Genomic DNA, 14911 nt, shown 5'->3' on the forward strand with positions numbered 1-14911 from the left:
TTTTAGGAAGACCATGGCTAGCCACAGCTGATGCTTTCATAAGTTGTAGGTCTGGGGATATGTATATTTCTGATGGTAATTCGATAAAGAAGTTCAATCTGTATCCTCCAGCAAAAGCAATTACAGAAATAGGAGATAATGAGTGGGTTGATGATGAAGATACTATACAACCTGTCTTTACCATTTCTGAGATTAGTGAAGATAGTCAAATTCTGAACACATTAGAAAACTTTGAACCATCTTCAGAATATGACCACACACAATTTCAGTTGGATTCTGACATTGAGTGTCTATCATCTAGACAAATGTCTCTTTTCTCTATGGAAGAGTTTGGTAGTTCTACCATTAAGATTTTTCCAGGAAAAACAATAAATATCAACAGAAACTTGGAAAAATCACAACAAGAGGAGCTAACCAAAATCTTGCAAAAACATTCTACTACATTTGCATGGGAGTATACCGATATGAAAGGTATTGATCCTAAGACTTGCATTCATCACATCTACATTGAGGAAAACAGTAAACCAATTAGACAACCTCAAAGAAGGATGAATCCAAACCTTAGGGAGATAGTGAAAGAAGAGCTCCAAAAGTTACTTAATGTAAACTTCATTTACCCCATTTCAGATAGCTGGTGGGTTTCTCCTTTGGTTATAGTACCTAAAAAGAATGGTAAATGGAGGGTTTGCATTGATTACAGGGAATTGAACAAAGCAACTTTGAAGGATCACTTTCCTTTACCCTTTATTGATTAGGTATTAGATACTTTAGCAGGCAAAAAGTATTTCTCATTTTTGGATGGTTTTAGTGGTTACAATCAGATTCAGGTAGCACCTGAAGATCAGGACAAGACCACATTTACCTGTCCATGGGGAACTTTTGCTTACCGAGTACTTCCTTTTGGATTATGTAATGCACCCGCAACATTTCAAAGGGAAGTACCAGGAATCTTTTCTGATCTAATTCATGATTGTGTAGAGGTCTATATGGATGATTTTACAGTTTATGGTAATTCATTTGAAGAGGCATTAGAAAATTTGGAAAAAGTCCTTATAAGATGTAAAGTAACAAATCTTTCATTAAGTCATGAAAAATGTTTTATGATGTTTACTGAAGGGATTGTTTTAGGACATCATATTTCAGGAGATGGGATTAAAGTTGATAGATCAAAAGTTGAAGTCATCTCCAAGTTACCTATTCCAAATTGTCAAAAAGATGTTAGAAGTTTTCTTGGATTTACTGGATATTATAGAAGATTTATTGAAAACTTCACCAAAATAGCATCTCCACTCTTCAAATTACTTACAAAAGACTGTGAATTCAAGTGGGATCCTGACTGTCAATCTGCATTTGAAACTTTGAAAACAAGAATATCTGAAGCACCTATTTTGAGAGGGCCAAATTGGAAACTTCCTTTCCATATTTCTACAGATGCTTCAGATACAGCTCTAGGAGCTGTGTTGGGTCAAAAGGATTTAGTTCCTTATGCCATTTACTACACCAGTAAAAATTTGACTCCTACTGAGTTAAATTATACTGTGACTGAAAAAGAGTTCTTAGCTGTTGTTCATGCAATCAACAAGTTTAGACACTATATAACTGGCTATGAAACTTTTGTCCATACTGATCATTCTGCAATTAGATATCTCATGAACAAACCTGTTACTAATGGCAGAGTTACAAGATGGCTTTTACTTTTACAAGAATTCAATATTACTGTGTTAGATAGACCAGGGAAACAAAATACAGTAGCTGATTTCTTGTCTAGAATCCAAAATACTAACGAAGATTCTCCTGTAGAGGATAAGTTTCCAGATGAATATTTGTTTGCAGTAACTACTAAAACTCCTTGGTATGCAGATATTGCTAACTATTTGGTTACAGGGAAGCTACCTCCACACTTATTTCCTAATGAGAAAAGAAAAATTATTCAGGAGAGTTCAAATTATTCATGGATTTCTAATGAATTGTTTAAAACAGGGCTAGATTGTGTGATCAGAAGATTTGTTCGGGAAGATGAAATGCCTGACATCCTTAAGGCATGTCATGATGAATCATGCGGTGGACACTTTGCTGACAAGAGGACGGCCTATAAAATCCTTTCTTTAGGATATTATTGGCCTTCTCTCTTCAAAGATGCAAAATAATATGTTAGAAGGTGTGACAACTGCCAAAGAGTTGGGAGACCAACTCTTTCAAATATAATGCCATTACAGCCACAGGTACTCATCGAACCCTTTGAAAAATGGGTTTTAGATTTCATTGGACCTATTAATCCACCATCTAGACAAAAGAAGTATATATTGGTTTGCACTGATTATGTTACTAAATGGGTAGAAGCCAAGGCATTGCCTTCTGCCACTGAAAATTCAGTTGTTCAATTTCTTTTTGAGGATATTTTTACTCATTTTGGTGTCCCAAGAGAAATTGTGACAGATCAGGGAAGTCAATTTACATATAACTTGATGGAGAAGCTGATGGAAGAATACAAAATCAAGCATAGAAAATCTACTCCTTACCATCCACAAGCAAATGGTCAAGTGGAATCTACAAACAAAGTTCTTGAGAGCATCATCACCAAAACTGTTCATCTCCATAGAAGAGATTGGGCAGAAAGGCTTCCTGAAGCCTTATGGGCCTACAGAACTACATGGAGGAACACAACAGGACATTCTCCCTATGAACTTGTTTATGGGAAAGAAGTCTTGCTCCCCATTGAGTTTCAAGTCAAGACTTTCAAGATGGCAGTTCAGTTGGGGATGAATCTATCAGAAGCCCAAAAGCACAGAATGGAGCAGCTGAATGAGCTAGATGAAATAAGACAAGATGCTATTTTAAGGACTGATCTAGTTCAGCACCAAAGAACTAAGTGGCATGACAGATATATCAAAGAGAAAAAGTTTCAAAAGGGAGATTGGGCGTTACTGTTTGATTCCAAGTTTAAAGACTTCAAAGGAAAATTTCAGACTCATTGGCTTGGACCATATGAGATTGACGAAGTCTTTAGCAATGGAGCAGTTCGAGTCAAGACCATTGATGAGTTTCAAACTCCTCTCATTGTGAATGGCCACCGATTAAAAATTTATCATAAGCCACTCTCAAAAGAGGACTTTGTCAAAATGTTTCAAGAAAATTCTGCAATGAGGCTGGTGGAGAGGAATCCTTCTCCTCCATCAGCCTAGTCTTTGTTTCTTTCAAGTTGAAAAAAAAAAAAAAAACTTTTATATAAGTCTGAAAACTAATCATAGATTGGCAGTCTTATACAGAAAATGTAGAGTGAAAATCAGGGGTACCTGACACTCTTTATTTTCCAAAAAAAAATCTCTCTCTCTTTCCATCTTCACTCCACCTCACTTGCCATTTCACTTCACCTCCATCCCATTTTCATCTCCATTCCACTTCACTCCACTTCATTTCCATCTCATTCCACTCATTTCATTTCATTCCATCAATAAAAGTCCCTCTCAGGACTATTTTATTTAGTTAGTTCTTCTCTAACTATCTTTGTGCAGTTAAAGGGGTGTTGTCTTAGTTTCCGCAGCTGGAAACCGTTTCCGCAGCTAGAACCAGTTTCCGCAGCCAGAAACGATTTCCGCAGCCAGCATCACTCTGTCTTTACAGCCAGCATCACTCTGTTTTCAAAAAAATCACAGTCAAAGGTTAGTGTCATCATCACCAAGTGTAGCAAAGACATGGGGCATCTTCAAGATCAAAAGAACAACCATGGGTCAGAAGCCTTAATCAAGAAGTGATAAACTTCCAAAGGTATGATCAAAAATCTCTACCAAATAACAATTCAATGTCATTATTATGCATAGTTATTTAAACCATGGCAAGTTCCACTAAATGCAATGATTTGATTCGACAAGCCCCATACCACTCCTCTTCCACCGACGTCATTCCACACACCCTATTCATTTCTAACAGTTCCATGATCATTCTAAATTTATGAACTGCTCTTCCATTTATTGGTCGTACTTTGAGACGTGACCTACTGAACTATGGCTCTCCTTCACCATAATTCCCGCAGCCGTCTGCTGAGACGTGTGCGCAAGTCATCCGATTCAAAAGGACTCAGCCATTATTCTGCCCATTTATCACTTCACTCCCGCATGCATTCGATGTTAAACTTGTTACTGTTGCTTACCCTTCACTACCCTCGGTACGCATACCATTCTCTGTTCTCCATTTCCGCTGCATCCACTACAGTTTACTCCAAACCTTGGCTCCAGTCACCACATACATCCTTAACTTCGATTACGGCTACTCCAGTTACCCTAAGAATCCCGTAATCAGCCCATTTTTTCCTGAACCTTCATACGCAGTAGAATTCTCAGTCGGAATTTAAAGCCGAGAATGGGAAAAATACTAAGAGCTGAACCGGAGGGACCAAAGTATCTGGAGGGTTATCCTCAAACGAAGGAGTCGTTAAAGAAAGCAAGGTGGCTGAGATTCATTCAAAAGTTCATGGGCTATAATAAAGAAGTGACTAAAGCTTTTGCCAGGTCCTTTAATGGACAAACAGTGGAGGTTGGTGACTTGAAATTTACAGTGACCGAGGCCACAATAGCAGCTGCAACAAGTCTTCCACAAGAAGGCGAAAGGTGGTTCAAAAACAGAAGTGTAGAAGATCAAATATGGAAAACAATGCTACAAAACCCAGGTATGGATACCTTTGTATTTACCAAAGGAATCCTTGTGCATGCAATAAAAGAAGAATGGTCCACTCTGTTATTACTTGTCCAGAAATTTATCACATGCGAGGGTCGTTTTGGCACAATGTACATGTATCATGCAAGGTTAATGATGAATTTTATGGAAGGTTATATCCTCAATTTGCCTTATTTTCTGTTATCAAGCTTGAAGAAAATGTGCTTTACTGTTCAAAAACACGTAGGTAATATTGAACCCCATCTTTACCATCACGGGTTCATAAAAATCCTTATTGAAGAGCAGTTGAAAAACACTAAGGATACTTGGGAAAAGTTTTTGACAAGAAACCACTTCCAAGAACTGACTGAAGCCTCTGGAAGCAGTTCCCCAAAAATTCCAAAGAGAAGTAGGAGGAAAGAAAAGAATATTATAGCCCAAGACTCTCCTACAATAGACATTCAGGAAACTATTCAGAAAGAAGAAGAGGAGGGAACTAAAAACAAGAAACAAAAGAAGGATAAAGGCAAGATAACTATTCAAGAAACCTATCCATCCCCTGAACAATCCCTAGAAGAAGATTATCAACCTCTGTCAGAGAGGTTAATAGATCTTCAAGCTGCTGCCATAACCAAGAGAAAGCAAAGAGGAAAACAGACTGCACAAGAGAAGAGTACTAGTTCCTACCTAAGAAGGAGCACTAGGCTAAAAGGGAAGGGGAATAAAACCAAAGAAAAACAGTCTCATTTTATTGATTTAGATAAAGAGACACTTGAGAAATCTCCAACTCAGCCAAGTATTGAGCCAAGTCCTCCACGTGAGGAAAGCCCTTTTCAGCCGGAAAGAGAAAGAAGTCCTCCTTCACCAGAATTTGAGTTCAGGCCGAGAAAGACACCTGAGGTAGACCCCACCCAGCAAGAAGCATATAACTACCTAGAGTCCTTGGAACAATCAGCTGCAGGACCAAGCACCACCTTGCCACTTGATGCACAAGTACAGTCTTTAAAACAGGAAGTGTTTGAATTGGAAGTCTTAAATAGGCACATCAAACAAGAAAACGAAGCACTCAAAGAGCAGAGTAAGGTAGACAAGATTGTCCATGATAACACTATGCTCCATTTAGGACTGTGGCAGAAGAAGAACAGGAAGCTAAAGAAAAAGTGTAAAAAGTTGAGCAGGGCATTGATTAATCTTAAGTTCAAGTGTCTAGTCAGGAAACCAAGGACCATTTTAGCATCAAAGAGAAAGAGAAGAAGGCTAGATGTTCTTGCAGAAGCCTCAGAGCATATGGATTGAGGGAAAATAACTAAGTTTTGGTTGCATGAGGACATGCAACACCTTCACCGTGGGGATATGTTGAGCCTCGAACCTGCACCTTTCCATACACCCTCTCAGCCTTCTTTTCCACTCATTTTATCCACCAAGTTGATTAAATCATTGTATTTTAGTTTAAAAATGAGCTTTTGACATGGTTTTCTAACTACGCTGATGACTGTTGTTTGGTTTAGAATTTTGTTCAGACAGCTGCGGAAGCTTCTCAGTTTCCGCAGCCAACACAGGTTTCCGCAGCCGACCCAGGTTTCTACAGCCAGCACAGGATTCCGCAGCCGTTTTGTCAAACACCATGCTACAGGTGTCCTCTCAGGAAATGAGCCACATGGGCAAGTTACAAGAGTCGAGGACATGGATCGTGTCCCTCCAGATCATCCAGCACGGCCATAAAAGCCCGCGGTCAACCAAGGGGCAAAGGATAGTCAACGGAAGTGTTCAGCGGTGGCACGGCTCTGCGTAGCTCTGTTTTTGAGCACGTGAAGCTACGTGGCACAATCCTTAGCCACGAAGACATCCTGATAGCGTGAATCCAACAGCCATACCTCTCAGATTTAATAAACATGATGACAGTTACCTAGATCTGGGCTGAAGAGGATTTACGTGTCTCTGGCAGCGTGGTTAATAGCGTAGATTTAGTTAATCTGTTTAGCTTTCTTTCCTTATAAATAATGCGTTCATGAACGCTGTAAAAGTTAATCTCTGGTGTTAATCTTTTTGGTATTGTAATCCGACACTGTTGTATTTCCCCACTGCACTTTTATGTTGCTGTTTAATATATGAGAAGACTGGTTTAAATTTAAGCTTGTAGCTGTTCGTTGAATCGGTTGAAGTGGCAGAGGGCCCCTGTTACTGAAGCCTTGTACAGTTGTCTTTTAACTCTTGCATTACTTTTTCCTGTTCATGTATATTAGCTGTACAGTTGTCATTTAAATGCTGCGTTTTATTTCAACATGTATATTAACTGTACATAACAAAGCTTTTGATTTCTGTTGATTTACATTTTCGTTGCTGCTCTTTTATGGTTACAACTGATCAGTGTTTTTGCAGGTGTTCTTAGGCAGCCCGGGGCAATTTTTCACCTTTTCTTTCCATAACTATTGGCATACGAGATCATCTTGTCTTTGTCGCTGACTCTTGTTTTCTGAAGTTTTGATTTCCAGTACTGTCATTTCCTTAAGTTGTACATTTATTTTCTGCTTTTAGATATCATGCTATTCATCTGTTAACAGTTCCTTTCTATAATCAAATCACTTTATTAGGAACCAGAATATCACTCATTATAGCTTGATTTAGTTTGTTTTAGATCTCACATTGCTTGACTTGTTCATGACTGTTTCTCACAGGGTAAATTAAGCTGAAAGGCAAAAGGTCAAGAAAGTTAAAGTAGTGTGATTAGTTTCTTTTATGCAGTTTAACTTCTTTTAGATTTCACATTGCTTAACATTTCATGATATCTTTTCACAAGGAAGATTGAGTTGAAGAGTTGAAATAGTGTGGACTAGTTGTTCTTACTTTTCATTTAGTGTAGATTTCACTTTCATTTTCATTCAGCAACAAAGATACTGGGCCGATGTCATAGTTCATTGTTTGATGTCTTTATTTCTTTTGAAGAATTGATTTCATTGCAGTTATTTTTAAGCTTTCTCTCTTTTAAGTTTTGAAAATCACTTAGAGATCACCATAATCATCCATATTTTACTTGCTTTATCACCTTTTCATCATCTCACATTAGGAAAAGATAAATCTAAAAACAAACTTAAAAAAACTAAAAACGACAAAAGACTAAGGAAATGGTTATCTAGTACATATAGTACACTTCACTTCGTTAGTTTACGAACCCCGGATTGACATTATAAATAGCAATTTAGATCACACTAAATTGACCAAACAGTTTCTAAAGACAATCTTGATGTCCTCATAGGGTAGTTCGTAGATATCTCCTCCTGATAACATATGTAAGGTGTCTAGGATATCCTCCCTTACTCCTCTAAGTAGGACCAGCTTCAGTGACTCAGGGTCAAGTGTGCACCTAGCCCTTTTGTAGCTAAGCTGGAATCTCTCCTCGTAGTCTTATAGGGATTCATCATGCCCAATGGTCATCCTGAAAATTTCATCTTTAGTGTCCTTTGACCTATAATAGTCCCTATATTTGTTGTTAAAGGCCTGCTGCATCTGAGCCCAAGTTGTTATGCTATCTCCAAGTAAACCCATGAACCAGTGCAATGTTTCCTCCTTGAGGATAGATGGAAACAGTTTCAACTTCTGCTCATCATCTGTGTAGTAATAGGTTCGGAAAACAACAACAAACTCAAATAGGAAAGTGTCAGGGTCCTATGTTGTCAAGCCATGTAAATGAGGTAGAGCAGAGGGGCTTATCTTCTTCATTTTAGTGTCCCCATTGGTTTCCCTGATGGGGAAGGCACTCCCAATTCTCCCTCTATCTCCTCTATCATTTAAGTGTTCAACCATTGGTTCAGTAGTAATCGGTTCTTCCTCTTCTTCTTCCCCTATAGGTTCCTCAAATATATTAGGTTGCTCACCTAAAGGGGCTTCCAATTCACCGCCAGTGAAGAAGAAAGAAGGTTGACTGTTCGATGAGGTGGGGGTATTTGGAAAGAATTTTCCTGAATTGTCCCTAATCCTACGAGGCATGAAAGGAAATGTTTTTCAGTTTTTGTGAGATTTTCTTTAAAGATGGAAAGTACTCTGTAGAAAGGGAATTGTTGATTAAATGAAAGACAACTAGCAGAATGGAAACTACTTGCAAAATGAAATTGCTGAATTGAATGAAAACCACTAACAAAAGGGAAATACTTACTGAATTGAAATTCTATTTGCAGGAAAGGAAACTAGATTAACTTGCAGAATGGAAAGGAAAGCAGATAAATGACAAAATGAAAGAAAGAAACTAGATTACTTTTGCAGAAATAAACTAATGGAAGAAAGCTGGAAACTAGAAAATAGAAGAAAAGAGCAATAATCACTACTACTCTGACACCTCCCTAGCAATGGCGCCAAAAAGTGATGAGCCTAGGTATTATAGCAAGAATGCTGCAACTCCCAGGGCTACCAACTTTACTTATCAACCCGGGGTTCGTACAAACTTGGAGGTGACTGTGCTATATACACAAGTGACAAGTAGAAGTGAAGGTACTACCTATTGTCACTGCTCATCTGGAAAGAGACCTTGGGGGTTCCAAGCCATACTTCTATAGGGTTAGATGAAGCTTGATTTTGATGGAAGGAGAGCAAACCTATCCTAGGGGAGAGCTATTCTACTACAGAAATGAAGAAAACAACATGCACACCTAAATCACCATAACCTAATTAATCATGAAAACAGCTAGACTAAGCAGAATTTCTAAACAACACTAATATAATGCTAACTATCTAGGTTGCAGAAGTAAAAGAGCATAAAAAAAGACTAAGGGGTGAACAATGGAAACTAGGCTAAGTCTGTGTTTAGGTGGAAGAGCAGTCGGAGGTCAAAATGAAGAAAAGAGGATGTGAGGGAGAAAAATTGCATGAGGACCATTGGATCAGGGTGGTGGAAGGCGAATGAACATCTGAGATCAGATCGGAGGAGGGTACGTAGGTGGATGGGTGAACAGGGTTAACTAACAGGATGGATGGCTGGGATTAGATCGCGGGGGCAATCAACAGATGGACAGCGAAGATCGCAGCCAAAAGAAAAGCGTGCGGAAATGGTATTGGGTGATGCAACAGTCGTCAGATCTGGCAGGGCAGATCGACATTGGAGATTGGAGCGCGAAAAGAAACATGTGGAAATGGCAAGTAGGTTTGGAGGGAAGTAAGCTGCATCTCACGCGTCCTCAAAGCTATAAATGGTTTTGTAGAATTTTGTGCGATTAGCCTCCCCGGCTGACATGTAGCATGGGGAAACCGCCCACATAGTGTGCTCTCAGCCCGATAACGGTCAAACTGAAATCCACGTGATATCGCACAATGGTCGTCAGATCTAGCAAGGCATACCTAGGACAAAGATGTGACCGAGCAGGTTGGTGAGCGGGTGCGTGACAACCGTCAGATCTGACAAGGAAGATCGACGGTGGGAATTTAAAGGGAAAAAAAGTCAAACACGAAAGGTGGATTTGAGCGGTGATTGGACGATTTGGCTTGTGAAAGGCGTTTTACCGGTAAAACCATTTAAACATGAATTATCAACTCCTGCACAAGCGTTTCGGGCCGAAGGAGAATGACAGTATGAGTGAGGTCTTAGGCAGAGGGTGAAGGGACAAATGACCAAGAAATGAGTGAATGATCATGAAATGAACCAAGCAATGATATGATGAACCACGTGATTACATTAAACGACAAACCCTATGAAAACCAAAACCCTGTGTTTTTGGGGTTGCTGCAGGGTTTCTTCCTCACATCATGGTCCCAGAGGGAGGAGGTGAGGCCAAGACACCTGTGAGCATCCTGATGGATCTTTTCTTTGCCAACCTACTAATTAAATGAAAGCATAAATGGAACAAACTGAAACACAACTACTATGTTCTACCCTGCTGTAATGGACTGCAACTATTCAAGCAAATGAACATGAAACAGGAAGCTACTTAATTCAATGAGTAGGAAAGCCATGAATCTGTGCTAAACCACTAGAATGAACATGCATCTACTTAACAAAATGAAAAATCAAACCATGCATCTATGCTACTGCTGTAATGGAAATGAACTGCCTGAGCAAATGCACAGAGAGCATGAATCTATACTGTTGTTGTAATGAGAATGCATCTGATTAAACAAATGGATAGAAAGAAGGAAGCTATACTACTTAACAATACAATAAAGAAGAGCTTTGGCTTCTAGGGTCGGGCCCTAACCCAAGAGCTTCATCCCTCTGAGTTAACTTAGTGCTGGCTCAAATCAAAACTCATCTTCATTATCAAAGAACACTGTATTACATCAAACTGTTACAAGTCAAAAGGTCCAAATACTTGCTAACTCACTGACTGATTATTGGTTAACTAACTAAAAAAAACTGAGGTCCTAAGCCTCTCTATTTATACATCTGAAGTCTCAACGACTTCCCTCAAAATTACAGAGGTACAGCTCCCAACTTAACGGTAACTTGTCCTTTCACTTTCACTAGCTCGGCTACCTTCTAGTAGGGAGGCTGCTTGTACTTCCACTTGCTTGGCTGTCTTTTAGTACTCCTGATTTGGTTGTGTGTACTTTTAGCTGATGGAGGGATATTTGAATGGATGGGCAGTAAATGAGGAGGATTTACCTCCTGTAATTCCTCTCCCTTGTCTCATCCGAGTTTTTACCAAGGTCTTTTACCATAGTTCCTTGCTTTTACCTTTATTCCTGCATTACATGCACATTAGACCACAAAGCAAAATATCCAACTCAAACTCATCTCATAAGCAAAATATAATCAAAAGTATGCAATAAGTTGTGAGAATGGTTGGTTTCACTAAGCTAGGAGGTGAATTAAGGCCAATTAAGGCCCATATAATTGCTCGATGATGAGACTCATCACCTGACCAAGTTGAAAACTCTGAAAATTGTATACAAAGATGAAATGAACAAATTGAGAGGAAAGGAATTTGTGCTCCTCATAATCATTCTACCCAACAACAATGGATCTCTGTATGGTCAGTATTTTATTCTTTCTTGAGGATTCATTAACTTTGATCATGTAGAAGCAGATTTTACACGGAATTTGATCATGTAAAATTTATGGAATATCTGAGTATGTTATTCCAGTAATATGTTTATCATTTGTATGAAACCTTAAGAGTCACCTTCAATTATTACACTTACATTTCTTTCACTGGAAGGGTTGAGAAACCTAAATTTAAGAGAAATTAACTCGATGACATTATTGATATTGATACCTATGCAGCATACATACACCCAAAGAACTTCTTCTTTATCACTTATGAAAGCCCCACCAAAGTTCGTAGTCTAGTATTTCCCTTAGATTAACCAAGGTGGAGATTCATAAAATGCATGGGATTATGCTCCTATTTATCTAGAAGGGGACTTATAAGCTCTAAATATCTTAGAAGTGAATGGGTGTTGTTAGGATTGAGCTCCAAGCATTAGATAGTTATAACATATTGTGCATTACATTATCAATTTACTCTAGGCACGAAGTATAAAATATCATTTAATGTATGTATTTCATGATCCTACCCTATATTCCATCCACTACAAGGTGGGTGTTTCATAAGACAGGTTGGTTCCCTTGCTTCGAAAATTACCATAGTAGGAAACCTAATTTTTTTTTCCGTGTGATCTCAAGAATGGGGTTCGATACTGAAAAATGCTTCTAGTTTACTATAGTTTCAAACCATGGGATCTCCACTTAGTAAACATATATAACTATGAGTTGTGTTTGAGCCTTGAGCTCAATCAGATAAAAAAAAAAAGACTTTGTGAAGGAGCTATAGTTCCACTTCAGGAATATGGATTCTGAAGTAGGACAGGGAACTAGTCTAGCCAAGAGCCATCTAATCCTGGATCTGATATACACCTTTAGGTTGCATACCCGAGTCACAATATTTGATATGTCAATTATTTCTTTGTATGAGCTCAAGATCCATTGGTTTTTATGAACTCAAGAGATGTAGCATCAAGCTTCACATGGTGCTAATTGAATATGGGTTTAGATGTGTCTAGATATGTGTGCATATTCAATAGTGCCCAGTGTACCATCAAAATTAAATGAATTATTCCACAAGTTAAAAGAGTTGATGTATCACCACACTCACTCAGGTTGTAGAATGCACCTTGATTCTGTCCATGCAAATAGGCTCCTCTACGATTAGATCTACAATGCATAACATTATGTTAATGCTGTTAGTTAGGAGAAATGTCAAGTAAACTAAAGTTGTGCAAATTTCAACACTCTCTTAAATTTGCTCATGAGACACTATAGGAAAATTATTTTTCCTTTTTTTATTTAATTTGTTGTAGTGCTCTGACATATCAGTCTATTTGAAATTCAGTTGAGACAACCAAGATCTCGTAGCCTATTGTATTGTTCATTCCAAATGTAGGATATCTATTACAGACTCTAATGAAAGCTAGCATTCAAAAGCTCACCTTAAACAGTAAGCCTTAGATTTATTTTTTCAGTGGATTAGGTTTCGATCATGTGCTTGATGATCTCAATACTGACTTCACCCATATGGGTACTTTTTTATGTCATATTGAAATTCAATTCAATTCAATTCCAAGAGCAATAGAGAATGCTCCTGGGGCCCATCCAAAAATGTTTGAAAGAATGCACCATGCCCTTTGAGAGGTTGATGGCTTGATCATTTGTGCCAAGTAATAACCATGGTGTCTCAGCTGTTGTTCCCTCCACAACCCCAAGTTGTCCACCTAAATCAGAGATTGGAAGATGAGATTTGATTGATTATTTGAAGAGCTTGAAAGGGTATTTTCAATCTCAACGAATACTCAATAGATTGTGTCCAACCTGTTTTGGACTTTGGCTCCGTAGGGTCGACCATTGAATCCACTCATATGCACCTGCATTGGTGTTAGTACATCTATGTTTTTTAGCTCTAGTGGGTCTCGATTGAGGTGGAGTGATTATATGTTAGCTCGATTAAAAATTTATATCACACAGTGCATTATCAATTAAGATTTTAGTTTATTTACTTTTAATCATTGTGCACCATCAACATTGAATTGAACTTTTTTATACTATATGAGCATATTCTACCATTAGTTATTACTTTTTAATAATATAATTTTCTTCTGTTATTAATGTCAACTCCATATAGAGTTATAATCTGGAATGAAAATGGCCTTTGTATTATAAAGTGGATTTAGGTCCATGTTCACATCATGAGTACTATTTTTTATGGCACACCCATTGAAATATTTGTTTGATATCAATCTCAACTTCTTGCAAAAGCTAATCTTATTCCAAATTCCTTATTCTCTTGTTTTCTTCTCTTTACATTCAAGTCCATGAAATGAGGATTATATATTTTTCATTTAGTTATTAAAATCACTATAGTACATGGAAATGCTATTAAGAGTAAGGCTTAAAAACATATTGGTCTTTAGAAACTGTATTAATTTTTTTGAATTCTTTAAGTTGGTTTCTCAGAAATTTTAATTTGATTTATTGACAATATATTATTGATTATGACCATATAGATGGCGAGCTTCTTCGGCAAGGTATTTTATTAAATGATTAATTACAAAGCGTGCTTGAAAAGCATGACGTGATAGCCTCATGGTCTCCTTTACAACAACAACTTGTGATTTCCAGATCTCAAACACCATCTTCTAGTGCCCCTTATGAGGAAGATGACGATGAAGATCATTTTGGACAATTGGCCCACAGGTAATGTGAAGATGTTTTCTATTTTATGTTGCTAGAGATAAGTTGAAATAAAGATTTCACTATTATCTTCAAATGACATATAGTTGTGGAAAAACAACTTAAGAACAAAATTCATTCACGTAATAGCAATTTCGAGCATTGAAACAGATAATAAGAGCAAAATTTCCCATAGGAAAATCCAGTCAAACAGGAAAATACAATGATATCTTACTATTGTGTTAACCTAACTATAATAGAATTTGACTTGGTTTTGGGAGCCAATTACAATAACATGGCCAAAAATGAACTTACACAAGGCGATTTCAACAAGTAGTTCACATGCCCATTTCCTGGATTACTCAATTTCAAAACTAAATGCATACAATATCAAAATTCATTCAGTAAATAACGATTTTGAGCATTGAAACAGACAATAAGAGAAATATTTCTCATAGATAACCAATCTCATAGACAAATCTAATGAAACCCATGCAACTAGGACCTCCTGTAAGCCAAAGAAGAAGTGGATCATTTTCTAGATCTCTTTCTGACTTCAAAAAATAGTAGAAAATTTATCTTCCAGTAACCTCACTAATTGTCACGTACCTG

This window comes from Pinus tabuliformis, chromosome 1_2, assembly GCF_031772625.1.
Source record: "Pinus tabuliformis cultivar Carrire ecotype Pingquan chromosome 1_2, CPIR1, whole genome shotgun sequence".
Classification (NCBI taxonomy): Eukaryota; Viridiplantae; Streptophyta; class Pinopsida; order Pinales; family Pinaceae; genus Pinus; species Pinus tabuliformis.